General features: G+C 46.0%; 1 pseudogene; it reads right to left on the bottom strand.

The window, feature by feature from the left end:
- Positions 1–5,076: 5,076 nt before the first annotated feature.
- LOC116067833 lies at positions 5,077–10,885 on the bottom strand (annotated as a pseudogene).
- Positions 10,886–12,749: the final 1,864 nt, after the last annotated feature.

The following is a 12,749-nucleotide window of genomic DNA, read 5'->3' on the forward strand; positions in this document are numbered from 1 at the left end:
GGAACTACACAGGCTTAGAACTGACTTTCAAAGTGTACCATGGGAAAGATGATAAAGTTCACAAAAAAAAAAAAAAAAAAAAAAAAAAAAAAAAAAAAAAAAAAGTGCCATATGCTGGCAAAGGCTGTCCGACCAGCCCCAGCCACTACCCTGGACTCATGGTCTTCTAAGACTCAGGAACTACCAGGTACCTGTTACAAATGTGATCAAAAAGGTCACTGAGCAAAAGCCTGCCCTAACTTCTGCAAGCCAAGGGGATCATTCCCTAGGTACCATCAAGAGGGGCTTTGGGCAGTTGATTGCCCTCATGTTACACAGAACAGGGAGACATCACTCCCAGATAACCCTCCAACTGATATCCTAGGCTTGGCTATGGCTGACTAAGGAGAGCCAACCTCTCCTGACCCAAACACTGCCATCACTAGCAGGGAGCTCTGGGTAGATATCATGGTTTGTGGGTGGCCCATCTCTTTCCTCTTGGACACTGGAGCCACTTACTCAATCCTGATGGAGTGAGACCCACTTCTCCTTCTCCTTTTCCTATTGTGGGGGTAGGAAGACAACATTACTTCTTTCACCAGACCCCACCACTGAGTTGCATTTTTAGGGGTGTACCTTTCGCCCATTCCTTTTTGGTAGTGCCAACATGTCCTGTCCCCTTATTGGGAAGGGATCTCCTAGCTAGTCTGGAAGCCTCTATTTCCTTTGCTCCCCACATTTACCTAAACCCAGGCTCACCAGCGGTTCCTCTGCTCCTTCTCCTAGTCAGTCAACCTACTAACACTACCAAGCTATTTCCTTTACCAGCTTTTCAAATAGATCCCCGAGTTTGGGTCCAGAAACCCTCTGTTGCTGAACACCATTCTATTGTCATCCAGTTACTGGACTCTACCAGCTATATAACCCAAGCTCAATACCCTCTCTCTCTCTTTCCAGACAGAGCCTCAGGGAACTTAAACCTATTATTTCTGACCTCTTAAGAAAAAAACTCCTTTGCCCCACCTCTTCCCTCTTTAACACCCCTATACTAGCTGTTAAGAAGCCTAATGGTAACTATCACCTGGTTCAAGACCTCAGGCACATTAATTCTGCAGTGGCTCCTCTCTATCCTATTGTGGCTAACCCTTACACACTTCTTTTCACTATCCTCTCAGGGACTTCCCATTTCTCAGTCCTAGATCTCAAGGATGCATTTTTCTCTATCCCTCTAGATGCCCAGTCATAAAACATATTTGCTTTACCTGGACAGATCCCGATACCCACTTTTCTACCCAACTTACCTGGACTGTTCTACCTCAGGGATTTTGGGACAGCCTACATCTATTTGGTTACATCCTGGCTTCTGATTTACTATCCTTGTCTATCCCTAAATCTAAGGTTATACTTTATGTAGTTGATGTTCTCTGTAGCCCCTCTCTAGAAACTAGCCAAGCTGACACCTCTGCTTTTCTAAATGTCCTCTCCAATCGAGGCTACAGGGTCTCACCTTCTAAAGTCCAACTGTCCACCCCTCAAGTCACCTATTTGGGACTAACAATTACCCCAACTCACAAGGCTATTACCTTAGATAGAAGGAATCTGATTCAGTCTCTAACTGTTCCTTCTACAAAGAAAGAGATTTTATCATTCCTAGGAATAGCTAGTTTTTTATGTTCGTGGGTCCCTTCCTTTTCCCTCCTTTCTCACCCCTTATATGAAGTAGTGTTAGACCCCACCCACGAACCTTTTCTCAAACCTATTACCAAGCCCTTTCAAATGCTTCAACAGGCTCTCCTTAAGGCCCCAGCTTTACATCTCCCTCACCTGACTCATCCTTTTTCCCTCTATGTAACTGAAAAGGAGGGATTTGCCCTTGGAGTCTTAGGTCATTTACTGGGACCCCCTTTTACACCTGTAGAATACTTATCAAAAAACTAGATCTAACCACCCAGGGATGGGCACCTTGTATCCATACCTTAGCAGCTGCTGAACTTGTTAAATTCAGCGTGGGTGTCCCACTCTCAAAGATTGGGATGGAGGGACGGAGATTGATACAATCAGCAAGAGGTTTTTATTGATCCAGTATACTGGGGTCATCTAGCATTTGGAGCAAAGGTAACCCTGAGGGAACAAAGCTCTTACTTTTCATACTTTTTCAGAACAGAGTTTTACAGCTTACAACGTGAGCTGGTTACACTTTACAACATGGGCTGGTTATCCTTCCCATTGTTCTTTTGTTTCTATTTACCTTTCTCCTCTAGAAGAGGAGTAGATACCTGTTGCACATAGAAGGGGTGGGGGAGAGGTCCACCCTCCCTGGGACATTTCCTGGAACCCAGCATTTCTTGGGGATGGGTGTTTGCTGTGTAAACTCTTCTGAAGCTCTCTGTCTTTAGGCTTAATGGACATTCTTTGCTTCTTGGTATTTTTATGAGGTATCCCTATTTGCTCAATTCTTACATTTCTCCCTCTTTCTTGGGAATATCTCAATCTTGAGATTATGTGCTATACTGCTGTATTTTATCTTGGTTCACTTCTTGATATCACTGTCTCAAAATCATAATCTGTACAGTACTGACACGCTCTCTAATGAAGGCAACTAAGTGATTCATAATGCAGGGGCCAATGGTAAGTAATAATAGAAGTATAGTCAGAGGTCCCACAAGTGTAGAGACCAAAGTTGTAAGCCAAGGGTAGGAATTAAACCAAATTTCAAACCAGCTCTTGCCTTGAGTTCTCTCTTTTTTTTCTCTGTTCTAAACCCTCTCTAGTCTTAACTAAATTGTCTTTGACTCTTCCTGAGTGGTCTATATAAAAACAGCACTCTTTTTTTCAGCACACAGACTTCCTTCCTTAAGAAATAACAGGTCTAATTCTCTCCTATTTTGGAGGTCCATCTCTGAGAGGGAGGTCAGGGATTCTTGGAGGTCAGTAAAAGTCTTTTCTATTTTTTCTATATCTGAATGAATGGCTGCTCTCAGCTCTTCATATGCCTTTTGTTGTAAGGCCATAGCAGCTGATCCTGTGACTGCCCCTGCAGCTCCTAAACTCAACCCCCCAAAATGACTGCCAGGGTAATCCCCAATTCTCTTTTGTGTCTTACTAAGTCTCCTGTCTCGGGATCCCAGTAATCCAGTACATCTTCATATGGGCGGTACAGCAATCTAGGCACTATCTGGACCAGAACACAAAAGTCATGGCTGTTATTTAGAATCTCTAAACTTATACAGGTTATAATCCCTGTAGCGCAGGCCCACCAGCTGGCTAAGGGCGGGAGGAGGTACTCAGTTTAATTTTTTATCAGAGGGTGTGAACTCCGATACACAGATGTTGATGGGTTTGTGGGACCTGACCCACACAAGGGCCCTTTCCAGTAATAGCTGACAGGGTTAGGTAGACTTGTTGATGGTCCCACCTGCAATGGGAGACATCTAAAGACATGGTAGGAGTACCGACACATGCAATACCTTCATAGTAAGTGGGTGCCACATCATAACATAGCCAACACTTTTTAGTCATCTCAGGGTTCATGACATTTAGTACTCTGAAGGCACTAGTTAGCATATTAAGGAGAGGGTTGACACCCAGATCAGATGCTGGAGGCTGTGTGGGTAGGGCCTGTAGGGAGAGTGTAGTGGTTCCTGAAGCAGTGGTTGGTGTGGCTGCTCCCATTTTGGAAACAATCTGGGGAAGGGACCATGGAGAATTTGGAGGCTGGGGGTTGGGGGGAAGAAGGGCTCAAGGCTAAATTCAGGCCTAGCAGAGTATAAGGGGTTTCCTATCTTGAGCTTAATGGTAAATATCAGCCCATCATCATACTTTTCCTTATAAAATCTAAGACCCCATGTATAACCAGTTGTCCACCCAGTTGCCCACTTCCTTGGCACTGTAAAAGTAATGTGGAGTGGGTGGCACCAGGTCTCATACTCCATATGGTATGTCCACCCTGGTTTTCCTGCCTCATGATGGCTATAGTTGGCAGTCACCTTTATATAGTCCCAACTGGAAGACAGCTTCCAATATGTATCATTCAAGGTCTCACAGCCCCAATTTTTGCAGAAAAAAATGATCTCGACCTCCACATGTTGGATTAAGGGAATGCTTTTGGGGGAGTCAAGAGCAAACAAAAAAAGTCAGAGTACGGAGTTGACTCCTCTGACTCACATGTCCACACCCTGCGAATGGGTCTAGCCCATGACAGCAGCAGGGAAAGGGCACTTTGGGAGCCTGTGTGTTGAGGTAATAGTATCTTCCATATCCCAGTTAGCTGGCACCCCAAAGGCCAGTTTGCAGACATCAAGAAACATGTCAGACTACCAAAGGCCTGGCATTTAGACCTGCTCCATATTATGTCTCCATGCCCAGTAATTACTCTGCAAGCCAGGTTACATGGCTGGTGAGGGCTGGCACTGGATGAGCTCAGGGGAAGGGAAGTAGGATACAGTACCATGACCAGTGGAAGTCCCATTTTTTACTATCTTGAGTTTCAGCGGGTTGTCAGTAGTCTGTCCTCTCCAGGGGTGTAGTTCCAGGTCCGGTGGAGTGGGTTTAACATGTGATGTGTGGATCCATGGTGTAAGCTGCAGTTGGGGTGGTTATCAGGACAAGGTACGGTCCTTTCCAGGGAGGCTCAGGCATCTGGGCTCAGTGTTGGCATGCATAGACTACGTCTCCAACCTGGAACCGATGTGATGTCTCAGGGGTCCCCGTCTCGTAGGCGGCTGCCAGCTGTGACCAAACTTCTTTCTGTACCACTTGCAGCCCTTTCAATCTGGCATACACATCATTATTACTATGAGAGGTTGGCTCAATAATGTCCCCTAGTAGAGTTAGGGGTGCTGGGGTCCCATACAGGATCTCAAAGGGGGTCAAACTGAAGGGGGAAGGGTATTTCTAACCCTGAACAGGGCCAAAGGTAGGAGCACCACCCAATTTGCTCCAGACTCTATGGTCAATTTTGCCAGGGTCTCTTTTAGAGTTCTGTTAGCCCTCTCTACCTGTCCTGAACTCTGAGGTCTGTAGATACAATGGAGTTTCCAATCGACCTCCAAACACTTGGCCACTCCCTGACTTACCTTGGCAATGAAGGCCGGGCCATTAACAGATCCGATTACCTTGGGCATTCCAAATCAGGGAAAAATTTCTTCTAGTATCTTCTTCACTACTACCGTTGTGGTCTCTTGCTTGGTAGGGAAGGCCTCCACCCATTATGAGAAGGTATCTATAAAAACTAGAAGATATTTGTAGCCATATTTTTGTGGTTTTATCTCTGTGAAGTCTACTTCCCTGTAAACTCTTGACCGGTCCCTTCAGTACCACCTACCGAGGTCAGTCTTGTTTCTGCAAACGTTCACCTTCTGAAAGCCTATAGAGTTGTAAACCACCTGCTCTACTAGGTCTTTTAGTCCTGGAATATGATATTTAGACTTCAAGGCAGTTTGCGTTAGCTTGCTTACCCCTGGATGGGTCCATTGGTGCATTTGCTTTATCATTGCTTTTGCCTGTTGTCATGGTAATATTCTCTTACCCAATGGGGTCATCCAGACCCCTTTTTTCTGGTCAAAATGATTTTCAGGATTCTTTGAAATGACTGCCAGGTCTTTAGTGATGTACTGGAACTTAAATTTGGGCAATTCAGACTCTCTGGCCACCATCACCTTGGTTGCTCTAGAAGCTGCTGCCTTAGCTTCTCAATCTGCCAAATTATTCCCTTGAGCTATAAAGGAATCACCCTTTTGGTGGCCTGGACAATGAATAATACTCACTTTTGCTGGCTTGTATAAGGCTTCTAGAAGTGCCAGGATCTCCAGCTTGTTCTTGATTTCTTTTCCTCCTGAGGTCAGTAATCCCTGCTGCTGGTAGATGGCGCCATGAACATGGACTGTAGCGAAGGCATATCTGCTATCTGGGTATATGTTGATCTTTTTGCCTTCTCCTAGCTCAAGAGCTTTTGTGAGGGCAATGAGCTTGGCTTTCTGAGCAGAGGTTCCCTCTGGCAGAGTTTGTGCCCATACAACCTGTTGTCCATCCACCACAACTGCACCTGCTCTCCTTTGCCCCTTTTCTAGGTAACTGCTTCCATCCATGAACCAAGTCTTCTCTGCATCGGCCAAGGGCTGGTCAGACAGGTCTGCTCCAGCCGTGTGCCTCAGCGAGCACTTGCTGACAGTCTTGGATGGGAGGTTCAAGATCAGGGTCTGGGAGAAGGGTGGCTGGATATAGGCCTGTGGGGGAAACAAATGTGATCCTGTCAGAATTGAGTAGCAAAGTCTGATAATGAGTCATTCGGGCATTAGTGAGCCATCGATCGGGGGGGGGGGGGGGGGGGGGGGGGGGGGGCCCGGTGGAGCACACTCTCTAGGGCATGTGGAGAGGATAATAGCAGATCTTGTCCCAGAGTCAATTTATCAGCATCTTTAACCAACACTGCAACCACGGGCATGATCTTCAGACAGGCAGGCCACCCAGAGGCCACAGGGTCTAACTTTTTTGAGAGATACGCCACCGGCCTCTTCCAGGGTCCCAGTTTTTGGGTCAGGACCCCTTTTGCTATGCCCTTGTTCTCTGCCACATACAGATGAAATGGTTTAGTCACATCAGGGAGACCCAGGGCAGGGGCTGACATGAGGGCCATTTTTATGGCATCAAAAGCCTCCTGCTCTTTTCCCCACACACACAAATGGCTACTTATTCTTGGTGAGGGGATAGAGAGGGGCTGCCATCTTGGTGAACCCAGGTATCCACAGGTGACAGAAGCCAGTCATGCCCAAGAACTCTCTGTTTCTGACTCATGTGTGGTGGGGTGTGAAACACAGTTTTTTTTATGGCATCTGATAGCCATCTCTTCCCTTCCCTGAGCAAATACCCCAGGTAACTGACTGTTTGATGGCATATCTGGGCTTTCTTGGCTGAAGCACAATAGCCTAACTCTCCTAGTTCCACAAGTAGACATTTGGTCCCTTCTAAACACAGTTCCTTGCTAGACACCACAATAAGAAGGTCATCTATATATTGCAGAAGAGTTATCTGGGGATTGGATGTTTGAAAGGCTGCTAGGTCCTGATGTAGGGCCTCATCAAAAACAGTGGGAGAGTTCTTGAAATCCTGGGGCAAGTGGGTCCACATGAGCTGGCCCATTATACCCAACTCTGGGTCTTTCCATTCAAAGGCAGAATATTCTTGGCTCTTAGGGGCCAGTGATAGGCAGAAGAAGGCATCTTTGAAGTTCAGTACAGTATACCAGGTCCTAGAGGGAGGCACGGAACTCAAAAGGTTATACAGGTTAGGAACCGTAGGGTGGAGATCAGACACCCATTTGTTCACTTCCCTGAGGTCCTGGACAGGTCGATAGTCATTGGCCCTTGGCTTTCATACTGGGAGGACGGGAGTATTCCATGCTGGCTGGCACCTCCACAGGATCCCCAGTTGGAGGAAGTATAGGATATGGGGCTGTATCCCATCTCGGGCTTCTTTGAACATAGGATACTGGTGAACAGTTGCTGGGCTGGCCTGGGCCTTCAACTCCACATGGACTGGATGCTGGTTTTTAGCTTTTCCCATTCCTGCTGTTTCAGCCCAAGCCTGTGGGAAGTTCTGTAACCACCAATCTACACCTTCAGGTCTGCAATCCTTATTCTCAAAGAGCTGGTACTCATCTTCTAGTTTCATAGTCAAAACCTAGATGGGTTCTCCCTGCTGGCCCCTGACTTGGGGTCCCTCTGGGAGGAAATGGATCGGTGCTCCCATCTTAGTGAGAAGGTCTCATCCTAACAAGGAGCAAGGGCATTCTGGGATGACAATGAACAAGTGAGATACCCAGCCCACACCTAGGTCTACTATTCTTCAAGTAGTCCATAAGTATTGTTTGTTGTCAGTGGCCCCTTGTACCCAATACTTCTTTTGGGAAATTGGCCCATCTGATTGTAAGAGGGCCGAATATTCTGCACTCGTGTCCACCAGAAACTGAGTGGGTTTCCCCTCCACAGTAAGGGTTACTGGGTTTGGGGGGAGGATATGAACCCCATCCCCTCTATTCACTGTCACTTTTCTCTTGAATGGGGCCAGCACTTTAGGCCTCACCGGTTTTCTATCTGAAACATAGGGCCCCTTTTTTCTTCTTTTTGGGACATTCTCTCTCATCCTATGCCCCTTTTCTTTCCTTGGTCAGAGGCTCTCTTCGGTTGCCAGGTACTCTCTTATTAAGTTCCCTAGTTTCTCCAACTACTGTGGCCAAGATTCTATGAAGATTCCTTTCCTGTCTTTTTTCTTTATTTAATTCTCTAGCTTACTGTTCTTTGTTTCCTATCTTCCTTCTCTTTTTCTGTCTCTTGGTTATAAAATACTCTCAGTCACCTGCACTAACTCTCTCAGACTTATCTTGTAACCCATCTAGTTTCTGTAACTTTTTCCTGATATCTCCACTCGACTGATCGATAAAACCAACAGTAACAGTAACCTTATGTTCCTCACTGCTGGGATCATAAGGAGTGAACTGGCAGTTGGCCTCCATGAGCCTCTCTAAGAAAGCTGAGGGAGTCTCATTCAGCCCCTGTATCACCTCTCTTACCTTTGTCAAATTAGTGGGGTATCTTGCTGCTCCCTTGAGACCCGCCAAGAGAGCCTGGCGGAAAACTTTCAGGTACTCTCTACCTTCAGGCATGTTGTAGTCCCAATCTGGTCTGGTCAGGGGAAAACCCACATCAATATCAACTGGTAGGAGGGAGAGTCGCCCATCTGCCCCAGGGACACTTTTCCTGGCCTCAAGGAGGATATGCTGTTTCTCCTCGGTGGTGAGCAGAACCTGTAACAGTTGTTGACAATCATCCCAGGTGGGCTGATGGAAAAAAGAGGAGAGATTCAATGAGGTTAGTCAGGCTCTGTGGGTTTTCAGAAAAGGAGGGGTTACGAGTCTTCCAGTTATACAAGTCAGCCACTGAGAATGGCCAGTACTGCAGGGACTGGTGGCCCTACTCATTGGGAGGGCCGTAGTAGGCCCAGAGGGGCAAAATATTGGTCTGGTTGGGGACATTCCTCTCTTGCTGCATGTCCTGTGGGCAGGTCCCTCTGATCTCGAAGATAAAGCCTCTGCACCTCTCTCCTCCTCTGGTGGGGCTGAAGGACCTGCAGTCAGTGGTGCTGGAGTTCTTGCAGCTGGACCTACACAAGGTTGGAGTGTAGGGGGGTAGGAAGGAGGGAGCTCCAAGAGGAGAAGGTCAGCCTTGATGTCTGAGAGGACATTCTTCTTGGCTTGGTCCTGTACAATAAGGACAGATACCCATAAACAGACCCAGTGGGGAGGGTTACATACTAAATCTTCCCAGACCAGAGTATACGGGATCTGGTCTGGGTGACTCCCAGGGTCTATTCTAAAGACTCGCTGTTTGACTGATCAAATAGGAGTCAAGGAGAAAGAGTCATCTGCTGGCCACCAACCTCAAAGGAAGGCCATTCTGAGGCACAAAAAGTCTTCCATTTTTGCTTTTTCACCTCTACTGAGATGTTCTGGGCCTGAGACCTAACTTCTTCCCAATGCTTAAGAGTCAAACTCAGGGGAGTAGACACAGTTTGCCCCATACTATCAAAAAATATTGTCAGTCCAAGTCCACACACAAACAAGAGGACAGAGATAGAGAGACAGAGGCACCCCTGCCACGAGCGCCACAAGCAGAAAACAAAAGAACTTGGTAGTGGCCTTATTACCATCGCTACCCCCAAATGGAGTCAGACCTTCAGGGATCCGACTTCCCAGACAAAGTCTGGAGTGTCCAGGACTCTTGTAGCCTGCAATGGAGAGGTACATCTACCTGCCTTGCAAAACCAAGAAACTGCTGTGGCCACACAGATATAGATGCAAGAAGTCAGACACAGACTCAGAAACAACTGCAGTACCTGCTAGAGCATGAGATCTCTCAAGTGCACAATACTCTGATCTCCACTCACTGGTCCCATGAGAGGAGGACCCTTCCCGGCCCATGCACCAAGATGTTAAATTCAGGATGGGTGTCCCACTCGTGAAGATACAGGGACAGAGATCAATGCAATCAAGAAGAGGCTTTTATTGATCCAGTATACTGGGGTCATCTAGCATTCAGAGCAAAGACGATCCTGATGGAACAAAGCTCTTGCTCTTTATACCTTTTCAGAACAGAGTTTTACAGCTTATAACATGGGCTGGTTACACTTTACAATGTGGGCTGGTTATCCTTCCCATTGTTCTTTTGTTTCTATTTACCTTTCTCCTCCAGGAGAGGAGTAGATATCTGTTGCACATAGGAGGGGTAGGGGAGAGATCCACCCTCCAGGGATGTTTTCTGGAAGCAGGCATTTCTTGGGGATGGGTGTTTGCTCTGTAAACCCTTCTGAAGCTCTCCATCTTTAAGCTTAATGGACATTCCTTGCTCCTTGGTATTTTTATGAGGTATCCCTGTTTGCTCAATTCTTACAAACTCCTTATTCGAGAGTCAAAAAAACTAATCTTTGGGTCGCCTTTAACTCTCTTCTCTTCTCATAACTTTTCACAGCTCCTAACTTATAAAGGCTTACAAACTCTACCTCCCTCTAGAGTTCTTTCCCTTCAGGTAGCTCTAATAGAAGATTCCACACTCACCTTCTAATCATAGCTGCCTCTTAATATTTCCAAAATTCTTCCTCGCCCTAATACTGACCACTCCCTATCTCACTTCTGAACTGAAACTTTAGAGGAACTATTACCTCAACCTTCATACATACAGGAGGGCACATTGCCTCAGGCCATCTATACCTGGTATACAGAAGGCAGCTCCTTTTTACATGAAGGGGATAGAAAAGCTGGCTATGCCATAGTGTCAGATACCAAGGTGGTAGAGGCACAGGCCCTTCCTACTCACACTGATCAACAGGCTGAACTAAAAGCCCTTACCTGTGCCATTCAACTGGCACAGGGAAAATCACTCAACATCTACACAGATTCCAAATATGCTTTCCATATCCTCCTGTCCGACACTGCTATCTGGAAGGAACTCGGGTTTCTTACACAAAAGGAGAATCAGTAACTAATGCAAACAAAATTATGGCCATGCTAAAGGCCTCTCATCTTCCCACAGCCATTGGGATTGTCAACTGTAGATCCCACCAGACAGATGACTCTATTGTCTCCAAGGGAAACAACTGAGTTGACTAGGCAGCTAGAGCTGTGGCCCTTAGAGGCCTATACTTGGCTCATCCTTCCCAGGACATTCTTATACAGCAACCAAATCTCCACCTTCTTCACCCCCTGAGACCTGCCAAACTCTGTCCTATCTTCACCAACTCTTTCATCCTAACAGCCAAGCATTGTCTTCTTTTGTTAAGACCTACCTACTGCCTACTCCTGAGCACTTAAGCTTCTTAAACTCTATCACTGCTTCTTGAAAAATCTGTCAGAAGTTTGACTCCAACTCAAGGTATCATAGCACCCCTATTCCTACTCATCAGACTAGAGGTTCCCTTCCTGGAACTGACTGGCAACTTGACTTTATCCACATGCCCACTGTTAGATGTGCCAAGTACCTCCTGGTCTTAGTGGACACCTTCTCTGGGTAGGCAGAGGCATTTCCCACAACTAACAAAAGGGCTCAGACAGTTTCTGATCTCCTCTTCCAAGAGATCATCCCCCAATTTGGTATCCCAGCCTCTCTCCAATCAGACAATAATCCTGAATTTACTTCCCAAGTCTCTCAAATCCTATCTAAGGCCCTAGACATCCCCTCTCATTTTCATGTTCCTTACCACCTTCAATCTTCAGATAAGGTAGAAAGAACTAACTTAACTTTAAAAACTTTAAAAACTTTGACTTGTTAAGCTGTCACAGGACAGAGGTGGAACAGCGACCCTCTCTGCCCTTTCCCTGCAAAGAAGGCAGAGAGGAGGGCCTGCCTCCAGGGAGTACTTTAAACCAGAGATTCAGGTGAGATCCACCATTTTCTCTCTGGAAAATTTCTAAGGCGGGACCAGACAGCTGGGAGGCACAGGCCCCACAGTCTCAGTGGAGTTGCAGGTCAGCAGGGACAGGACAAGCTCTACTCAGAGACACCAAGAATACCTAACACCAGAAATCAAGAGATGGCAAAAGGCAAACGCAAGAATCCTACAAACAGAAACTAAGACTACTTGGCTTCATCAGAACCTAGTACTCCCACAACAGCAATTCCTGGATATGCCAAAACACCAGAAAAGCAAGAATTGGATCTAAAATCATATTTCACAATGCTGATAGAGGAACTTAAGAAGGACATGAATAACTCCCTTAAAGAAATACAGGAGAACACAGGTAAAGAGGTACAAGCCCTTAAAGAGGAAATAAAAAAATCCCATAAAGAATTAAAAGAGATCACAAGTAAACAAGTAGAAGCACTTAATGAGCAGACTCAAAAATCTCTTAAGGAGTTGCAGGAAAACATAAACAAACAGGTGAAGAAATTGAGTAAAACCATCCAGGACCTAAAAATGAAAGTAGAAACAATAAAAAAAATCACAAAAAGAGACAACTCTGGAGTTAGAAATCTTAGGAAAGAAGCCAGGAAACATAGATGCAAGCATCACTAACAGAATACAAGAGATAGAAGAGAGAATCTCAAGGGCAGAAGATAACATAGACAACATTGACAGAACACTCAAAGAAAACACAAAAAGCAAAAAGAACCTAACCCAAAACATACAGGAAATCCAGGACACAATGAGAAGACAAAACCTAAGGATAATATGTATAGAAGAGAGTGAAGACTTCCAACTTAAAGGGCCAGTAAATATCTTCA

This window comes from Mastomys coucha, unplaced genomic scaffold (genome assembly GCF_008632895.1).
Source record: "Mastomys coucha isolate ucsf_1 unplaced genomic scaffold, UCSF_Mcou_1 pScaffold22, whole genome shotgun sequence".
NCBI classification, from domain to species: Eukaryota; Metazoa; Chordata; class Mammalia; order Rodentia; family Muridae; genus Mastomys; species Mastomys coucha.